At 46.3% G+C, this 21,390-nt stretch overlaps 1 protein-coding gene across 3 annotated transcripts in view; it reads right to left on the bottom strand.

Annotated features, from left to right (window-relative positions):
* The window catches only part of TRAF2 (TNF receptor associated factor 2), a 105,856-nt gene extending 86,998 nt beyond the window's left edge, over positions 1-18,858 (bottom strand). For 2 of the 3 annotated variants that reach the window (XM_073556056.1, XM_073556059.1), the window contains exons 1-2: positions 18,703-18,858; positions 4,887-5,147 (exon numbers count right to left, since the gene is read on the bottom strand). The gene's annotated coding sequence lies outside the window, so the exon portion shown is untranslated. The remainder of the gene's footprint in view (positions 1-4,886; positions 5,148-18,702) is intronic. The other variant, XM_073556058.1, reaches the window with a different exon arrangement.
* Positions 18,859-21,390: the final 2,532 nt, after the last annotated feature.

The raw sequence follows: 21,390 nt of genomic DNA, 5'->3' as shown, positions 1-21,390 counted from the left end.
CTGCTTAGGACAACAATGGGAGTGATTACCGCCTACATACAGTTGTGGCCAAAAGTATTGACACTCCTGCAATTCTGTCAGATAATACTCAGTTTCTTCCTGAAAATGATTGCAAACACAAATTCTTTGGTATTATCTTCATTTAATTTGTCTTAAATGAAAAAAAAAAAACACAAAAAGAATTGTCCTAAAGCCAAATTGGATACAATTCCACACCAAACATAAAAAAAGAGGGTGGACAAAAGTATTGGCACTGTTCGAAAAATCATGTGATGCTTCTCTAATTTGTGTAATTAACAGCACCTGTAACTTACCTGTGGCACCTAACAGGTGTTGGCAATAACTAAATCACACTTGCAGCCAGTTGACATGGATTAAAGTTGACTCAACCTCTGTCCTGTGTCCTTGTGTGTACCACATTGAGCATGGAGAAAAGAAAGAAGACCAAAGAACTGTCTGAGGACTTGAGAAACCAAATTGTGAGGAAGCATGAGCAATCTCAAGACTACAAGTCCATCTCCAAAGACCTGAATGTTCCTGTGTCTACCGTGCACAGTGTCATCAAGAAGTTTAAAGCCCATGGCACTGTGGCTAACCTCCCTAGATTTGGACGGAAAAGAAAAATTGACAAGAGATTTCAACGCAAGATTGTGCGGATGTTGGATAAAGAACCTCGACTAACATCCAAACATGTTCAAGCTGCCCTGCAGTCCGAGGGTATAACAGTGTCAACCCGTACTATCCGTCGGCGTCTGAATGAAAAGGGACTGTATGGCAGGAAGACCCCGCTTCTTACCCCGAGACATAAAAATGCCAGGCTGGAGTTTGCCAAAACATACCTGAAAAAGCCTAAAACGTTTTGGAAGAATGTTCTCTGGTCAGATGAGACAAAAGTAGAGCTTTTTGGGCAAAGGCATCAACATAGAGTTTACAGGGGAAAAAAAAGAGGCATTCAAAGAAAACAACACGGTCCCTACAGTCAAACATGGCGGAGGTTCCCTGATGTTTTGGGGTTGCTTTGCTGCCTCTGGCACTGGACTGCTTAAATTTTGCAGCATAATGTAGGGCCCAGTGTGAGAAAGCTGGGTCTCCCTCAGAGGTCATGGGTCTTCCAGCAGGACAATGACCCAAAACACACTTTAAAAAGCACTAGAAAATGGTTTGAGAGAAAGCACTGGAGACTTCTAAGGTGGCCAGCAATGACTCCAGACCTGAATCCCATAGAACACCTGTGGAGAGATCTAAAAATGGCAGTTTGGAGAAGGCACCCTTCAAATATCAGGGACCTGGAGCAGTTTGCCAAAGAAGAATGGTCTAAAATTCCAGCAGAGCATTGTAAGAAACTCATTGATGGTTACCGTAAGTGGTTGGTCGCAGTTATTTTGGCTAAAGGTTGTGCAACCAAGTATTAGGCTGAGGGTGCCAATACTTTTGTCTGGCCCATTTTTGGAGTTTTGTGTGAAATGATCAATGTTTTGCTTTTTGCTTCATTCTCTTTTGTGTTTTTTCATTTAAGACAAATTAAATGAAGATAATAATACCAAAGAATTTGTGTTTGCAATCATTTTCAGGAAGAACTGAGTATTATCTGACAGAATTGCAGGGGTGTCAATACTTTTGGCCACAACTGTACAGTCCAGTGTAGGTCCTATATCCTGGGCTGGATCTCCAAGTCATCATGAACAAAGACTATAAAATGGACAATCCGGCCTCACCCGCTGACATTTACTTATTTATAGCCTCCGTGATCACACACCACGTACCAAAGCGCATTTCTGAAATGGCTTCTTCAGAATTGTGTGAAATCATGCAATTCATTTTAAGGGTGTGTGCACTTCTGCAACCATCTAAAATAAAAGCCATGAAAATGTGCACATAGACAAAGTTTTTCTAGTCAAACAGAGGCTAGAGCAGTGATGGCGAACCTATGGCATGCGTGCCAGAGAGGGCAAGCAGAGCCCTCTCTGCTAGCATGCGGCGTTGCCTCAGCCAAAGTGTATCGCAGCTTTGAACTGCTAGCGCGATCGCGTTAGCAGTTCAAAGCTGTGTCGGATCGGAGGAGACATTGCTCCTCGCTCCGACATTCACTCTCCTGGGCCGCAAGCCTGTGGCACAGGAGAGACTGAGAGCGTCATTATGCTCGACACCATTAAAAGACGTCATGTGGCATCGCCGGAGTCATGATGTCTTGTGCTGCAGCAGTGCGGGAACTGACAGAAGACAGAGCAGTGGTGGAGCTAACGCCGGAAGGAGAGTATGATTTTTTTTTTTTTTTTTTTTTTAACTTCTAACCATACAGGGGCCACAAATGATGGAGCACATTTCTACAAGAAGGGGTGCAGGCTGGGACAAAACTACAAGAAGGGGAGCAGGCTGGGACATTACTACAAGAAGGGGAGCAGGCTGGGACATTACTACAAGAAGGGGAGCAGGCTGGGACATTACTACAAGAAGGGGAGCAGGCTGGGACATTACTACAAGAAGGGGAGCAGGCTGAGACATTACTACAGGAAGGGGAGCAGGCTGGGACATTACTACAGGAAGGGGAGCAGGCTGGGACATTACTACAGGAAGGGGAGCAGGCTGGGACATTACTACAGGAAGGGGAGCAGGCTGGGACATTACTACAGGAAGGGGAGCAGGCTGGGACATTACTACAGGAAGGGGAGCAGGCTGGGACATTACTACAGGAAGGGGAGCAGGCTGGGACATTACTACAGGAAGGGGAGCAGGCTGGGACATTACTACAGGAAGGGGAGCAGGCTGGGACATTACTACAGGAAGGGGAGCAGGCTAGGACATTACTACAAGAAGGGGAGCAGGATGTGACATTACTACAAGAAGGGGAACAGGATGGGACATTACTAAAGGAAAGGGAGCAGGCTGGGACATTACTACAAGAAGGGGAACAGGATGGGACATTACTACAAGAAGGGGAGCAATGTTATAAATAGGTAACCGAGGACGATAACAGGGGAATAGGCGAGTCAACCAGATAACCAGAGAGGTTGGTAACTTAGCAGATTGCAGACCCCTAAACGGACAACACAACTAGAATTAGCATTGCGACGTACCTACGATGACCTAGACGCCTCGGCACAGCCAAAGAATTAACTAAGCCTAAAGAGAGAAAGAGGAAAGCTAAACTGCCCCGGAGTAGAACCCAAAAGGAATAGATAGCCCCCGAACATATATTGCCGGTGAGACAAGATGAGGCACAAACACAGGCAGAAAATAGAGTAAGCAAATGATGGGGCCCAAACTGTCTAGATAGAATAGGACACGAAAGGATACTGTCTGCAATCACGCAAAAAACCCTAAGAAAAACTCCAACACGTCTGATATGCAAAAATACTGAGGCCACACGACCTCTCCCCCACTAAATCAGAACTCTGGTGTAACTGGACGCAAACAAAAGATACTGATATAACAGGGGATTAGAAACAATGCAAAGACTGACATAAGCTGTGGCAAATGAAACAGAGTCCAGCACAGGTCCCAGCAGGAAACCAGGCTGGACTCACACCAGCAAGGCAGAAATCAGAGAAAAGCAAAAAATGGATCAAATGCAAAAAGATTCAAGCAGACAAATAACTTATCTGAAAGATGCAGGATGAAGCAGGAGGCAAGCAGACTTCCAAAAAGCTCAGGAAGAAAACCAAATCACCGGCAAGAGCTGAGGGAAGGTTGCTCACTTAAATCACTCCAATCATCCTGCTCAGGTGATTGACTTTTGTCAGCCAGACCAGCTCCATTACCAGCAGCAACCACCAGAGAGAGCCCAAACTCAGAAGCCAGGTCAAAAGTGTTCACAACAGAGCAAGATGGGACATTACTACAGGAAGGGGAGCACGCTGGGACATTACTACAAGAAGGGGAGCAGGCTGGGACATTACTACAAGAAGGGGAGCAGGCTGGGACATTACTACAAGAAGGGGAGCACGCTGGGACATTACTACAAGGGGGAGCAGGCTGGGACATTACTACAAGAAGGGGAGCAGGCTGGGACATTACTACAAGAAGGGGAGCACGATGGGTCATTACTACAAGAAAAAGAGAGCAGGATGGGACATTACTACAAGAAAAAGAGAGCAGGATGGGACATTACCACAGGAAGGGGAGCAAGATGGGACATTACTACAGGAAGGGGAGCAAGATGGGACATTACTACAAGAAGGGGATCAGGATGGGACATTACTACAAGAAGGGGATCAGGATGGGACATTACTACAAGAAGGGGATCAGGATGGGACATTACTACAAGAAGGGGATCAGGATGGGACATTACTACAAGAAGGGGATCAGGATGGGACATTACTACAAGAAGGGGATCAGGATGGGACATTACTACAAGAAGGGGATCATGATGGGACAATACTACAGGAAGGGGATCATGATGGGACAATACTACAAGAAGGGGATCATGATGGGACATAACCACACTCTTGCACAGAGATAATTTAAATTGCACTGTTGGCACTTTGTTATAAATAATTGGGTTTTAGGTTGCAGTTTGGGCATTCGGTCTCAGAAAGGATCGCGATCTCTGGTCTAGAGCTTCAATGCTGACCCTTATGTCCCCACGGCTGTGTACTTAACTGCACTGTGACAGCTCGGAGGTGTAGTATTGCCTCCATCTATTATACAGGTGTACGGAGCTGTCATAAAGCCTCGTGAGTGACGTCTTATCATTAATGATGAGCGAGCGTGCTCGGATAAGGTGTTGCCTGTTTGTTAGGTAACCTCTGCACTTGTTGCAGCTATCGAACAGCCGTGAGACATTCAACCACGGAGACTCAAACATAGTATATTAGAGCATGCTGAAGATGCTCTGTGTTCAAGCATGCTCAGATAGCACCTTATCTGATCATTCAATCTATAATTACCTGTGAGATTCGTTTGTGTCTTATCCAGCAAAAAAAGCTTCGGCTTGTCTCCAGCCAATGGTGTGGTGAGTGAACAGAAAGTCTGACTATCATACGATCTTCTGATTCTGCAGGCTGGAGCTGGGATACACAATATATACAAATGTATATCCCAACTACACATATTTTCCAGGCGTATAATAATCTGCCTCCATGTGATACGGGAATGTCTCAACACTTCATGGAACAACTCTGTCGCATTCCTTTAAATAGACAGCCAATCTGCAAGAGAATGAAAAAAGGAAAAAATGAATTAAGTGACAAAGCGACATACCGATACATAATACTCTACAAGCAGATGGCATGTTACGTGGTGATATCCATAAGGATACAGTATTACAGGGTTACTGTGAGTTGTATGAACATGTCCTTTACTCCATCAGGACGACAGAGCAGGAACTACGCGTTTCTCTGCAAAGCATGGATGACTGTGACTAGATGATGGCTCTACAACTTTTATATGGCTGCTTTGAATTTGCTGCTTTTTTGAGAACCTAAAGCTGAAGAAGTTTCTTCTAATAAACTTGTGGTCCACTGCTATGAAATGTCACTACTTTATTATAGTTAGGGGTCCAACCTGTGGAAACCCAACGCTCAAGAGAGGCAGCTGTGCTGTAGGGCTGGTTTAGTGTTGCGAGTCCTGAACAGCGGCACCGCAGGACTCCAGGCTGTGCAGAGAATTGCAGGCTGACAATACAATTTAACACAGATTTCCCAGATCTCAGCGGCTGCCACCACCTTCTGTGTCACTTAATTAGGATCCCAACGATGCACTCCTTCCAGCCCTTCAAACCCAGAGAAATTAACGTTATACATTGCTTTCCCTGGTTATAAGAGTTAAGCAGAGACCTATAGTACCAAGGTTGGCACTTGCAATGATCCCAGTAACCCAGCCCAACAATTAAAGGCAGAGCGCACGGGGCAGCAGGGTCACAGCAAGTGCTGGAGTCCTTCCATATCACCAAGGAGAGCGATGTATAAAGTTCAGTCTCCAGGGCTGTAAGGAACGGATCGTTAGTATACTAGTAAGAAAACAGAGAAGGTAATGGCTGCAGCCAAGATCAGGGAGACCTGGTAATAGGCTCCTTTACGTGAAAAAAATTACTGAATAAATAAGTAAACTCTCCTAATAATCCACCCCCAGGTCCTATTACAATGCAACATCAGAAATGCCCCTCAACAAACGACTGGACACAGTAGTGATTGGTTGAGTTGCCTTTTTTTGTGTGTCTGGGACAGGACCAGGAAATAGATCGGTGTGGACCGAGTAAGCATCCTTACGGGACCTGCGGGGCTTGGTGAGGACAAGTATTGTTGCTTTTAAATTTTCTTTGAATTAGTCAGAGGACTTTGACCAAAAATTTTTATCCCCAAAACATCCTTTAAAAAGTAATCGTTTTATTTTTTGTTTAACTATAGTACTTGTGAGAACAAAAAATATATGTAATAGATAATATCTGAGGAATTTGCTTACGTCTCCTCTAAGATTCATTATTCGTTTTCAATTCATGGGTAAAATGTCTCTGCAGTCTTCTGATTACTGAGATGGGGATGACGGTTGGTGCTCATAAACTCCTATGGAGAAGAGAATATCTGTCTCCCTTCTCTGCTCCCCGACACTGAATCTTCTAAACACCAACTGCCATCTCTCTCAGTAATAGAAAATCTGTCTTCACTGAACACAGATTTTACCCATGAACTGAGAAGGTTCAGTCCAAAAGAACAGAGCGATGACTGTGGATCAGAACTCTGCTCCTGGGCATCTTTACTAATGGATGCAATTTTTTTTTTGCCAGAATACAACTATATAAAACTATTTTTAGTAGGGTCTTCATTAATGAGGCTATGCTACAGTTCAAAGCATAGTGGATGGCATGGCGGAGAACCAGTGCTACACTAGCGCTGCGCCCAACCGTACTTTGGGACTGGCTGGGATCCTATTTCATTGATACAGTGATGGCCGATACTAGGACTTTATAAGATGGGGGTACCCGCTACAGATTCTCCCTGTATTATGGCCAGTGAGGGAATAACAGATGCCCTAATATTTTCCAGAGCCACCTTTGTGCAAAGCATGATAATCATATCACAATAACTCATGGTGCGGACACACAGTGAGCTCTGAGTGGCCGAAAATCGCATTCAGCTTTACTCTAAAATGCACATGTGCTGCTCCCCAGGTCCAAGACTCTCCTCTCCCCAATATATAAAGCATCCACATGAAGACTCTCCTCCAGTGCATAATCAGCTGACTGGAGTCACAAGGACATTACACAACTTGGGGGAGAGGAAATAAAAACGGCTCCGCGTCATTCGGAATAACCTTGTGTCACTGTCAATACACTTTTTTTTGCAAAATTGAAGGACAAGAACACTGCCCTGCTTTGATCATGATACTAACAATAAGATGATCCAACCGCAACATGCAAGAAAAACCGTAAACTCTGCTGGTATATAAGTATATGGACACGAGAGCTCCCAGGCTCAGGTCTTCCATGTCAATAGACCCTCGCATTAGTAGCTACACAGCAGACAGAGCTTCCATTGTAGGACCCCCAATGGGAAGTTTGATATGAGGGTTCAGCCCTTTTTCTCACAAGGAACAGATTCAGCAACATGCTCATCGACATTTTTAGGGTGATTTTAGGATATTGAGGGTACGCAACAGCTCAAAGCACATCAAGAGATAGGAAGAGAAAGCCCTAAACTATTTTACATATACTCTAGTCAGTAACATGATGTACAACTGCAGTAATGAAGATGAGTGTAGTAGTCTGTGAATAATTCAAATTTTCATTTGATAAAGGGAGAAATACAGGAGCCGTGCCAGACAGCGGGATTGATCAGGGACCTGGTGGAGGAAGGGGGGAGCATTTGTCCTGCTGCATTTCAACTACACAATTTTTCTTCCTTTTGTCCTTGATGCAGAAGAAAGCAGCAGTAACCCAGCAAAAATATTTCTTAAAGATGAAAAAAACTACGCTTGGCATCAAAGAAAGTGCTTGTCACGAGCGACTTTACGGAGTTTTTACATTTGTTCTTCTTCAATCCTTATTGTTGGGGGTGGGTAATTATTATAAAAGAATATAAAGGAAAAAGCCTTTTTTTCTTTTAGCAGCGACTGCCCTAACAACATCACATCAATACAGCGCTGAATTGCAGTTGCCACCTTTTTGGATGTACACGTACCTCTTATGTCCTTTTCAGGCTGTGTGCACACGCTGCGGATTTTGCTGCGGTTCCGCAGCGGGTTTTGGCCGCTGCGGACCCGCAGCAGTTTTTGCTGCGGTGTACAGTACCATGATTCCCTATGGGAATCAAAAACCGCAATGTAGACGGTGCGGAATTTTCCGCGCGGATTATCTGCGGTTTTCAATCTGCAGAAAGAATTGACATGTCAATTCTTTCTGCGGGTTCCGCTGCGGTTTGCCTTCTCCTCCATTGTGGAGATGAAAAACCGCAGGGCAAAACCGCAGAGCAATCCGCAGGTAAAACCGCAGGTATTTTGACCTGCGGTTTCACCTGCGGATTTTACAAAATCTGCGCGGATGAATCCGCACCTAATCCGCAGCGTGTGCACACAGCCTTAGAAGCTGCAAAGGACTAATTTGTTGGGGGAAAGAAAATCGACAAAAAAAAAATCCAGACATTTAACTGTGCATGCCTCTTTTTGGCATCGGAGTTACAGTGCCTTGCGAAAGTATTTTGCCCCCTGGAACTTTTCAACCTTTTCCCACATATCATGCTTCAGACATAAAGATACCAGATGTAAATTTTTGGTGAAGAATCAAGAAACGCAACCTGTTACAATTTGGTTGCGCTCGACGCACCGTCAAAAGGACGCATGCGCCGCCAAACACATACTGCGCACGGCCTGCATCCCCAGTGATAAAGATAGGGGCAGCGTAATGCGCCGGAAGGCGGAGCTACTGGAGGAGGCGCGGAAGGGGCGGGGCTTAGCGGCGGCCGTGCGCAGGCCGTCGCTGCACCCTGAAACGCTAATGTGAAACCACCCTTACCTCTGACAGCGACACTAAGTTTCAGTCAGTGTTCTGCATAGTCTTCCTGCACCATAACAGTTAGGCTGTGTGCACACGCTGCGGATTAGGTGCGGATTCATCCGCGCGGATTTTGTAAAATCCGCAGGTCAAAATACCTGCGGTTTTACCTGCGGTTTTGCCCTGCGGTTTTTCATCTCCTCAATGGAGCAGATGGCAAACCGCAGCAGAATCCGCAGAAAGAATTGTGGCGCCGACGAGCGAGGCGTGGAGCCGGGCGGGAGGACGCAGGATCGCTGCGTCTGACAGGTAAGTAGCGACCCCCGTCCCCAGCGATGTCGCTGGTGAGATCTGCCTGTTTGGCAGCTCACCAGCGACCACCTAGCGATGCACCAGCGATCCTGACCGCGTCATATCGCTAGTCGGGATCGCTGGTGCATCGCTAGGTGTAACGGTACCCTTAGTGACATTTAGGTGGTAAACAAACACGTTTTCATTCCTACTATACCACTTTGCATTAATTCCTGAAAATCACCTGGAGGGTTAATAAACTATTTGACAGCAGTTTTCAATATGTCGAGGGGTGCTGTTATTAAAATAGTATCACATTTGGGGTCTTCCAATATATAGCACTCCCAAAGTCACTTCAAACCTGGATAGGTCCCTCAAAAAAAATACATTTTGTAAATTTCCTTGAAAAAATGAAAAATTGATGCTACATTATTAAACCTCCTAAAAGGCTAAAAAAAATAAATTAGCGTTTTAAAAATGGTGCTAATGTAAAGCAGGCATGTGGGAAATGTTATTTATTACTGTTTTTCTGTGATATGACTATCTGGATTAAAGGGATAATCATTCAACTTTTGAAAATTGCAATTTTTTTTACATTTTTGTCAAATTTCTGAAACTTTTTATAATTAAACACAAAACTTAACAACCTAAATTTACAATTATCATAAATTATAATGTGCCACGAAAAAACAATCTCAAAATCAATGGGATTTGTTGAAGCGTTCCAGAGTCACCACATAAAGTGACATTGGTCAAAATTTAAAAAATAGGCTCCGTCACTAAGGGGTTAAACAAGAATCCATGATTACCATAATTTCTGGCTAAAATAAGCATTTTTGGTGCTTTTTCGGTGTGAGTTCCTCTGATAGATCCCTGTGCATGCCTGTGAACATAAAAATCTGTGTTTTCACCACTGACATGGTTGGAGATGGAGATCAAAGCGTGTGTCTACATTTTGTAAGGTTTGGACACCATGGTGAATAAAAAAGCCACATATAGAAAGTGGAGAGTTCAGACGTGCATCGTGTACAACATGCATGGTTACGCCAGGTCTGGGGTGGGCCACAGGCAGCAGGTGGGTGAATACTTAGTAGACTCTTGCGCATGATATTTCAGTCCCTCTCCCAGACTTATAGGCAGCGATAGAGCAGTCTACCTGATGACAAAATACTAAATGTTATCATTTTTAACATTTTTTCCCACATTTTGAAAATTCTGTCACTGTGGCGAGTTATAAAATGGGCCGTTAGTTACCAATATCTATAGATTTATTCAACCAGTTAGAACACATTTCTTAAGGGGAACTGAAATGAGGAACCATGTCTGTTTTCTCCAGGACACTGCCCAAGCTACAACACTGTGATAATAAGTACAGGATACAGGACAGGGGGCAGTGTGGCATACGTGCAAGGCTGGGACGGCGCCGGACGCAAGCAGAACGGCGTACATGCAGGATGGGGGCGCCGGACATACAGGGCGAATACATCACTACAACCTCTACGGAAACCCTAACACGACTCCAAACAAAACGAAGCTAAATCCAGCCTTGTGCACCTGCCAGTATATACACCCATCACTCCAGAAACCATTGCTTCACCTGACACAGCTGGAGGCAGGTCCTTCAGTCTGTAAAACACAAGGCACAAATCACATGCCTCTACCAGCAGGTACACAACTTCCTCTAACTCTTTCACTAACCAACAGAAATCCTGCAAAGCTGCATGCATTCCTACCTACATAGCTCTTTTGGGAGATCAATTGCTCCCTGTTTTCAGGCTCTAGAGAGGCTGACGGTAATACTCTCTTGCTCCATATTTTCATCTGTGACGAGCATGACAGTAATATTGAGTAATGTTACATAGTACGATACGTCACTCCCTTAGCGTAGCGGTGCCGAGTAAAGATCCAGTCTGTAAACATAAGTAGAGAAGAACTCGGCACCCAGAGGCTGAGCAATAGAATAGTGACATTTCTATTTATGCAATATATATTTGACATTTCAGTCCTATCATGCCTTTCTGCATGTGTGATTTTGGTCACAATGCCATTGCTTTTCATCTCCTGAATCTAACCCATTCATAGCAATCTGTTGCTTTCTGATGAAGGTCTGGAATCTAGGAACGAAACGTCAAATACATGTTGCAATTGGATTGCCTAAATAAAATTTTCACTATTCTATTCCTCAACCCCCGAGTGCAGAGTTTTTCTTTAAGAGGAAACCCATCTGAAACCTGACAGTGTCATCTTTCTGGGCAGCAGAGAATGTCATATCCTAGAGATAACTGACTTCATAAGCTGCGGATCAGTGCGATGCAGGGCAGCAAACGCTACGGCAACCCTCCTTACCATCTCCTCTGCTGCAGCCTTGGTACTGGAGGAAAATGAGGAGAAGGGTCCCCACTGTTTTGGCAATTTAACAATCAGCTCCTATCCAATGCAAAGGGGAAAACAAACTTCTGGCTGGACATAAGGAGTGTGGGAATCAGGAACCAGAGGATAGCAATCATGAAATGGATCAAGTAGAGTGAAATTCAACATGTCAGATCCTACTGTCCCCAACGTGGGAGAGGCCGCCATACACCCTATATAGTGATCAGTGCTCACGCCGTAGACTTTGGTTAACGGGCTTCCATAGTGCTGTAATAAAATGGCAAAGTTCACACACAGCTGGGGGGGGGGGGGGGGGGGATTTTATTTCCTAAAGACACTAGGATTGGACACTGTCTTATACATTTCAGGGGCTACTTTATCATAAATGGGGGTGGTCCAATCCAATGGATCTCCTGAACACACAAATGGCTCTGCCATGTCACATTTCTATTTTCTTGTGTCAATCATGTTGAAAAAAAAAAAAAAAGGAAGGATATGTTCTGCAATAAGTAACATTCTGCCCAAAGGCACATGATGTTCAGAGGATAAGGTTGCAGAGAAGGCGATTCTTACGTCTGTGGGAGGTCATTTGGTTTATCACGTACATCCTATATACGTTAGCAGCTCTATCACGGTTTCCTACTCACCGACAGCAAGAAGTGATCTTAGAACTGGAGAGGGCCACAATTGAAATACATAGAACTGGTCTGGCAATAAATCACATAACCGCTGCAGCCAATCGGAGTCCTCAGCAGTCACATGTCAGACATGCAGAGTCACTGCTGACACGACACAGAATGAATAGGCAAAAGATAATTATTTTAACTCATTTCCAACTATTTGGACATTTAATAGAAAATCCCACAATCTGGGGTAAACTCAATTTAGGCAAGCCTTTTAAGTATCCGGCTGGATTAGACCTTTAAAAAGCCGAGAGATCTCCAACACTTTTGCGTGGCGTTTTCCTTAGAATCATAGAATGGTAGAGTTGGAAGGGACCTCCTGGGCCATCTGGTCCAACCCCCTGCTCAAAGCAGGATTCGCTAAATCATCCCAGTCACATGTCTGTCCAGCCTCTGTTTGAAGACTTCCATTGAAGGAGAACTCACCACTTCTCGTGGCAGCTTGTTCCACTCATTGATCACTCTGTCAAAAAGTTTTTTCTAATATCTAATGTGTCTCCTCCCATTCAGTTTCATCCGATTGCTTCTAGTCTTTCCTTGTGCAAATGAGAATAAAGTTGATCCTTCTACAATGTGACAGCCCTTGAGATATTTGTAGACAGCTATTAAGTCTCCTCTCAGTCTTCTCTTTTGCAAACTAAACATTCCCAAATCCTGCAACCTTTCCTCATAAGACAGGGTTTGCAGACCGGTCTCCATTCTGGTCGCTCTTTTCTGAACTTGCTCCAGTTTGTTGATATCTTTTTTAAAATGTGGTGCCCAAAACTGGACACAATATTCCAGATGAGGTCTGACCAAAGAGGAGTAGAGGGCAATAATGACTTCACGTGATCTAGACTGTATGCTTCTGTTAATACATCCTAGAATTGCATTTGCCTTTTTTGCTGCTGCATCTGAAAACTTGTCCATGTGCCCTAGGACTTAATGCCCATGGACGGGATAGTACGTCATAGCGATCAGCGGTGCTCACGGGGGGAGCGCCACTGATCACAGCCGGGTGTCAGCTGATTATCACAGCTGGCACCCGGCAATATGTGTCAGGAGCGGTCACAGACCGCCCCCGGCATGTTAACCCCTGGCACACTGTGATCAAAGACGATCGAAGTGTACCGGGGGTTTAGAGAAGCATTGGCAGGGAGGGGGCTCCCTCCGTGCTTCCCTGAGACCCCCCGCAGCAGCACGATGTGCTGCGCTGCTCTGGGGGCCTCCTTCCCTGCAGATCCCCGGATTCAATATGGCCGCGGGGGCCTGCAGGGAGGCGACTTCCTCAGTGCCTGCAGAGCGCAGGCATGAGGAAGCCTTGTGCAGCGCCTGTCAGATCGCTGATCTGACACAGCGCTGTGTGACGTGTCAGATCAGCGATCTGACACATGACAGTGATGCCCCCCCTGGAACAATGCAATAAAGTTAAAAAAATAAATAAATAAAAATCGCTAAATAAAAAAAAAAAAAAATATTCCCTAATGAATTCATTTTTTTTAAATTAAAAGAAATAAGCACACATATTTAGGATCGCCGCATCCGTAACGACCCGCCCTATAAAACTGTCCCATTAGTTAACCTCTTTAGTGAACCCCTTAAAAAATAAAAAACAATGCTTTATCATACCGCCGAACAAAAAGTGCAATAACGCGCGATTATAAAGACGAATATAAATAACCATGGTACCGCTGAAAAACATCATCTTGTCCCACAAAAAACGAGCTGCCACACAGCATCATCGGCGAAAATATAAAAAAGTTACAGCTCGCAGACTAAAGCGATGCAAAAATAATTATTTTTTATATAAAATTGTTTTCATTGCATAAAAGCGCCAAAACATAAAAAAAGACATAAATGTGGTATCGCTGTAACCGTACTGACCAGAAGAATAAAACTGCTTTATCAATTTTATCGCATGCGGAACGGTGTAAACGCACCCCCCCCAAAAGAAATTCATGAAACGCTGGTTTTTGTTCATTCTGCGTCCCAAAAATCAGAATAAAAAGCGATCAAAAAATGCCTAAATATGGCACCAATAAAAACGTCAACTCGTCCCGCAAAAAATAAGACCTCACATGACTCGGTGGGTCAAAATATGGAAAAATTATAGCTCTCAATATGTGGTGATACATAAACTATTTTTACAATAAAAAGCGTTTTTTAGCGTGCGACAGCTGCCAAATATAAAAACCCACCATAAATAGTAAATCAAACCCCCCGTTATCACCCCCTTAGGTAGAGAAAATAATAAAATTAAAAAAAAAAAAAAGTATTTATTTTCATTTTCCTGCTAGGGCTAGAGTAAGGGCTAGTGTTAGGGCTGAGATTAGGGTTAGGGGTGTGTTGGGGTTAGGGTTGGAGTTAGAATTGGGGGGTTTCCACTGTGTGGGCACATCAGGGGCTCTCCAAATGCAACATGGCGTCTGATCTCAATTCCAGCCAATTCTGAGTTGAAAAAGTCAAATGGTGCTCCTTCCCTTCCAAGCTCTGCCACGCGCCCAAACAGTATTTTACCCCCACATATGGGGTATCAGCGTACTCAGGACAAATTGCAAAACAACTATTGGGGTCCAATTTCTGCTGTTACCCTTGGCAAAATAAAAAAATTGGGGACCAAAAGATCATGTTTGCGGAAAAAATGATTTTTTTTATTTTCACGCCCAGGCGTCAAACTGCTGAGATGCCCTGGGAGGTTCAAAGGTCTCACCACATATCTAGATAAGTTCCTTGGGGGTCTAGATTCCAAAATGGTGTCATTTGTGGGGGGTTCCACTGTTTTGGCACATCAGGGGCTTTCCAAACGCGACATGGCATCCGATCTCAATTCCAGCCATGAAAGTCAAATGGCGCTGCTTCCCTTCCGAGCTCTGCCATGTGCCCAAATAGTGGTTTATCCCCACATATTTTCATGCGGAGCGTTATAAACTTCTGTGAAGGCCTTGGGGTTCAAAGTTCTCACCACATATCTAGATAAGTTCCTTGGGGGATCTAGTTTCCAAAATGGGGTCACTTGTGCGGGGTTTCCACTGTTTAGGCACATCAGGGGCTCTCCAAACATGACATGGCGCCCGATCTCAATTCCAACCAATTTTTCATTGAAAAGGTCAAACAGCGCTCCTTCCCTTCTGAGCTCTGCCATGCGCCCAAACAGTGGTTCCCCCCCACATATCAGGTATCGGCGTACTCAGGACAAATTGCACAATAACTTCTCCAGTCCAATTTCTCCTGTTAGCCTTGGTAAAATAAAAAAAATTGGACCTGAAGTCATTTTTTTGTGAAAAAGTTAAATGTTCATTTTTTTTTTAAACATTCAAAAAATTCCTGTGAAGCACCTGAAGGGTTAATAAACTTCTTGAACGTGGTTTTGAGTACCATCAGGGGTGCAGTTTTTAGAAGTGGTCCGTAAAAATAAAATGGTGTTGCAAAAATGAGAAATCGCTGGTCAACTTTTAACCCTTATAACTTCCTAACAAAAAAAAATTTTGGTTCCAAAATTGTGCTGATGTAAAGTAAACATGTGGGAAATGTTACTTAAGTTTTTTTAGTGCCATATCTCTGTGATTTAAGGGCATAAAAAAAAATTGCAACATTTTAGCCAAATTTCCGTTTTTTTCACAAATAAACGCAAGTTGTATCAATGAAATTTTACCACTACCATGAAGTACAATATGTCACGAGAAAACAATGTCAGAATCAGTGTGATCCATGGAAGCGTTCCAGAGTTATTACCTCATAAAGGGACAGTGGTCAGAATTGTAAAAATTGGCCCGGTCATGAACTTGCAAACCACCCTTGGGGGTAAAGGGGTTAAGGCCGTACCCTCCTCCCTGGTATCACAACAGTGACTTTTTGCTACTGATTAGTAAGAATCTAAAAATAAAAAAAAGCCGCATCTGCGTCAGGGGCAGCGGAAGAGGTTACATTTTCAATGGCCACACAGATTACTAGTAAATAAATGATGGGCATAAGAAGCTGAGTACGGCTGAAAGGGGAGGGACACAAAAAGACGCTGGGTACGGCTGAAAAGGGGGGCACGAAGACGCTGGGTACGGCTGAAACAGAGGGCACGAAGATGCTGGGTACGGCTGAAACGGGGGGCACGAAGATGCTGGGTACGGCTGAAACGGGGGGCACGAAGATGCTGGGTACGGCTGAAACGGGGGGCACGAAGATGCTGGGTACGGCTGAAACGGGGGGGCACGAAGATGCTGGGTACGGCTGAAACGGGGGGGCACGAAGATGCTGGGTACGGCTGAAACGGGGGGGCACGAAGATGCTGGGTACGGCTGAAACGGGGGGGCACGAAGATGCTGGGTATGGCTGAAACGGAGGGCACGAAGATGCTGGGTACGGCTGAAACGGAGGGCACGAAGATGCTGGGTACGGCTGAAACGGAGGGCACGAAGATGCTGGGTACGGCTGAAACGGAGGGCACGAAGATGCTGGGTACGGCTGAAACGGAGGGCACGAAGATGCTGGGTACGGCTGAAACGGAGGGCACGAAGATGCTGGGTACGGCTGAAACGGAGGGCACGAAGGCGCTGGGTACGGCTGAAACGGGGGGCACGAAGGCGCTGGGTACGGCTGAAACAGAGGGCACGAAGATGCTGGGTACGGCTGAAACGGGGGGCACGAAGATGCTGGGTACGGCTGAAACGGGGGGGCACGAAGATGCTGGGTACGGCTGAAACGGGGGGGCACGAAGATGCTGGGTACGGCTGAAACGGGGGGGCACGAAGATGCTGGGTACGGCTGAAACGGGGGGGCACGAAGATGCTGGGTACGGCTGAAACGGGGGGGCACGAAGATGCTGGGTACGGCTGAAACGGGGGGCACGAAGATGCTGGGTACGGCTGAAATGGGGGGCACATAGAAGCCTCTAGCTGTGGTATAAATCCCAGGCATACAATGAATAATTTATCCCGCACCAATGTAATCTGATAGTTGCTGGATTAATGGATGTTCTGGATTATCCTTCTTGAAGCAGCGCCAAAGCCTGTATCAAATATGATGAGAGACAGGCTAATGTGGGATTCAGACCAGAAATACTCGTTGGGATGTGTCGCTAATCTGCTAAATCTATAGTCTCATTCCTTCCCACCGGCAACAATGTAAGGGTAGAGACACACTGACGTATTTTTCGTCCGAGAATCGCATTGTAAAACTCGCACTGGCTGTCTGCTCTCCTGACCTGAGCTTGACAGCTGCATAGTAATCCATCACGCCGTCATGCTCAGGTCAGGAGAGGTGCCGGCCAGTCCGTTCAGTGTGATGCGATTATCGCAGGAGAAATTCGGCAGTGTGACTCCAGCCTAAAGGCCCCTTTACACTTAGCGATGCACCAGCGATATGACCCGGTCAGGATCGCTGGTGCATTGCTAGTGAGCTGCCACACAGGAAGATCTCGCAGTGATACAGCGGACGATACTTACCTTTCAGACGCGGCGATCCTGACGTCCTCCCGCCCACGTCCACACGTCGCTCATCTCCACAGCAGGAAGCGCCCGACGAGAAATGGAGCTGCGCGATCAGCGACAGACAGCGGGGGAGCCGGTCGGAGGGAAGTATCACACATAGCGATATCGCTGCTGCGTCACCATATCGGTGACGCTTTAGCGATATTGCTAGCGATATCGCCATGTGTAAAACCCTCTTAACACTGACCAGTGGACCCCAGCAGCAGACCCTCACCACCTGCACAACCCTGAATGCCACATCGTAGCCGGCAGAGATCAGCCATAATGCTCCACTTGTCACAGGTCCCTCCATGGCCAGCCGGGGGACCACAACTCCCAGCATCAGCTTGTGACAGACTTCAGCCTTCATGTCGATAACTCCCAGCATGTCCAGACATATGGCAAGTTCCATTAAATGAAGGTTTTCCGCTATGACTACAACCCTCAGCATGCCCTGGCACATTACACGACGTGCTGATCTACTACCCTCAGCGTGCCACTATTCTCCCAAGAGCTTCTGCGTACGGTGGGATTATAGTCCCAGTTTCTAGGCAGGGCTTGCTGGGAATTGTAGTCACAGGTACAATGCTAAACTGTAAAGGTTGTAGAGCATGCTGAGAGTTGTAGTCCCAGGGCAGCAAGCTCTTGGAGTAACTAAATAACTAAAAGTAACTAAATGGAGTAACTAATAACTCCCAGCAGGCACAAGTCACGGATTTACCATTATAAAAACCACTGACTCAAAGGTGGGGCAGGCTGAGGCTTGTGGTACCACAAGAGCGTAAGTACATAAGGGCAGCTGAGATTTAGGTACAAAGAAACAAATCTGCCACTAAAGGAACGAGCAGCTGGGGAGAGGAGAGGCTGGGAGTTATAGTACCACACAGCAGCGGCCTACACCGTCCTCTCAGCCTCCCGACGAGCCCCGCACGAAAGACCGAGGCCCCGCGGCCTCCATAGAGACAGACGGAGAGAAGAGACAGCAGCTGAGACTCACCACAGACAGCGGCGACCAGAGACAGACACCGAGCCCAGCACCGACGGAGGACACAGGAAGTTACCACAGGAGCCACGTGACTGCAAAACCGAAACCGCGCAATAGTCAGATGTAGGTGCAACATACTGTGCGACCTCTTCTGGTACACTGTCTGCTGAGCTACATGTATCCAATCCTCCCCTGTGTCACACTGCTGAGCTACATGTATCCAATCCTCCCCTGTGTGACACTGTCTGCTGAGCTACATGTATCCAATCCTCCCCTGTGTCACACTGCTGAGCTACATGTATCCAATCCTCCCCTGTGTGACACTGTCTGCTGAGCTACATGTATCCAATCCTCCCCTGTGTCACACTGCTGAGCTACATGTATCCAATCCTCCCCTGTGTGACACTGTCTGCTGAGCTACATGTATCCAATCCTCCCCTGTGTCACACTGCTGAGCTACATGTATCCAATCCTCCCCTGTGTGACACTGCTGAGCTACATGTATCCAATCCTCCCCTGTGTCACACTGCTGAGCTACATGTATCCAATCCTCCCCTGTGTGACACTGTCTGCTGAGCTACATGTATCCAATCCTCCCCTGTGTGACACTGTCTGCTGAGCTACATGTATCCAATCCTCCCCTGTGTGACACTGTCTGCTGAGCTACATGTATCCAATCCTCCCCTGTGTCACACTGCTGAGCTACATGTATCCAATCCTCCCCTGTGTGACACTGTCTGCTGAGCTACATGTATCCAATCCTCCCCTGTGTCACACTGCTGAGCTACATGTATCCAATCCTCCCCTGTGTCACACTGTCTGCTGAGCTACATGTATCCAATCCTCCCCTGTGTCACACTGCTGAGCTACATGTATCCAATCCTCCCCTGTGTGACACTGTCTGCTGAGCTACATGTATCCAATCCTCCCCTGTGTCACACTGCTGAGCTACATGTATCCAATCCTCCCCTGTGTCACAGTCTGCTGAGCTACATGTATCCAATCCTCCCCTGTGTCACACTGCTGAGCTACATGTATCCAATCCTCCCCTGTGTGACACTGTCTGCTGAGCTACATGTATCCAATCCTCCCCTGTGTCACACTGCTGAGCTACATGTATCCAATCCTCCCCTGTGTGACACTGTCTGCTGAGCTACATGTATCCAATCCTCCCCTGTGTCACACTGCTGAGCTACATGTATCCAATCCTCCCCTGTGTGACACTGTCTGCTGAGCTACATGTATCCAATCCTCCCCTGTGTCACACTGCTGAGCTACATGTATCCAATCCTCCCCTGTGTGACACTGTCTGCTGAGCTACATGTATCCAATCCTCCCCTGTGTCACACTGCTGAGCTACATGTATCCAATCCTCCCCTGTGTCACACTGTCTGCTGAGCTACATGTATCCAATCCTCCCCTGTGTCACACTGCTGAGCTACATGTATCCAATCCTCCCCTGTGTGACACTGTCTGCTGAGCTACATGTATCCAATCCTCCCCTGTGTCACACTGCTGAGCTACATGTATCCAATCCTCCCCTGTGTGACACTGTCTGCTGAGCTACATGTATCCAATCCTCCCCTGTGTCACACTGCTGAGCTACATGTATCCAATCCTCCCCTGTGTCACACTGTCTGCTGAGCTACATGTATCCAATCCTCCCCTGTGTCACACTGCTGAGCTACATGTATCCAATCCTCCCCTGTGTGACACTGTCTGCTGAGCTACATGTATCCAATCCTCCCCTGTGTCACACTGCTGAGCTACATGTATCCAATCCTCCCCTGTGTCACACTGTCTGCTGAGCTACATGTATCCAATCCTCCCCTGTGTCACACTGCTGAGCTACATGTATCCAATCCTCCCCTGTGTGACACTCTGCTGAGCTACATGTATCCAATCCTCCCCTGTGTCACACTGCTGAGCTACATGTATCCAATCCTCCCCTGTGTGACACTGTCTGCTGAGCTACATGTATCCAATCCTCCCCTGTGTGACACTGTCTGCTGAGCTACATGTATCCAATCCTTCCCTGTGTGACACTGTCTGCTGAGCTACATGTATCCAATCCTCCCCTGTGTGACACTCTGCTGAGCTACATGTATCCAATCCTTCCCTGTGTGACACTGCTGAGCTACATGTATCCAATCCTCCCCTGTGTGACACTGTCTGCTGAGCTACATGTATCCAATCCTCCCGTTTGACACTGCTGAGCTACATGTATCCAATCCTTCCCTGTGTGACACTGTCTGCTGAGCTACATGTATCCAATCCTCCCCTGTGTGACACTGTCTGCTGAGCTACATGTATCCAATCCTCCCCTGTGTGACACTGTCTGCTGAGCTACATGTATCCAATCCTCCCCTGTGTGACACTCTGCTGAGCTACATGTATCCAATCCCTCCCTGTGTGACACTGTCTGCTGAGCTACATGTAACCAATCCTCCCCTGTGTGACACTGTCTGCTGGGCTACATGTATCCAATCCTCCCCTGTGTGACAGTCTGCTGAGCTACATGTATCCAATCCTCCCGTGTGACACTCTGCTGAGCTACATGTATCCAATCCTTCCCTGTGTGACACTGTCTGCTGAGCTATATGTATCCAATCCTCCCCTGTGTGACACTCTGCTGAGCTACGTGTATCCAATCCTTCCGTGTGACACTGTCTGCTGAGCTACGTGTATCCAATCCTTCCC

Source organism: Dendrobates tinctorius, unplaced genomic scaffold (assembly GCF_039654945.1).
Source record: "Dendrobates tinctorius isolate UK_male_01 unplaced genomic scaffold, ASM3965494v1 ptg000231l, whole genome shotgun sequence".
Taxonomy (NCBI): domain Eukaryota; kingdom Metazoa; phylum Chordata; class Amphibia; order Anura; family Dendrobatidae; genus Dendrobates; species Dendrobates tinctorius.
The sequence above is the reverse complement of the archived record's forward strand: the minus strand, read 5'-3'. Positions and strand labels throughout refer to the sequence as shown.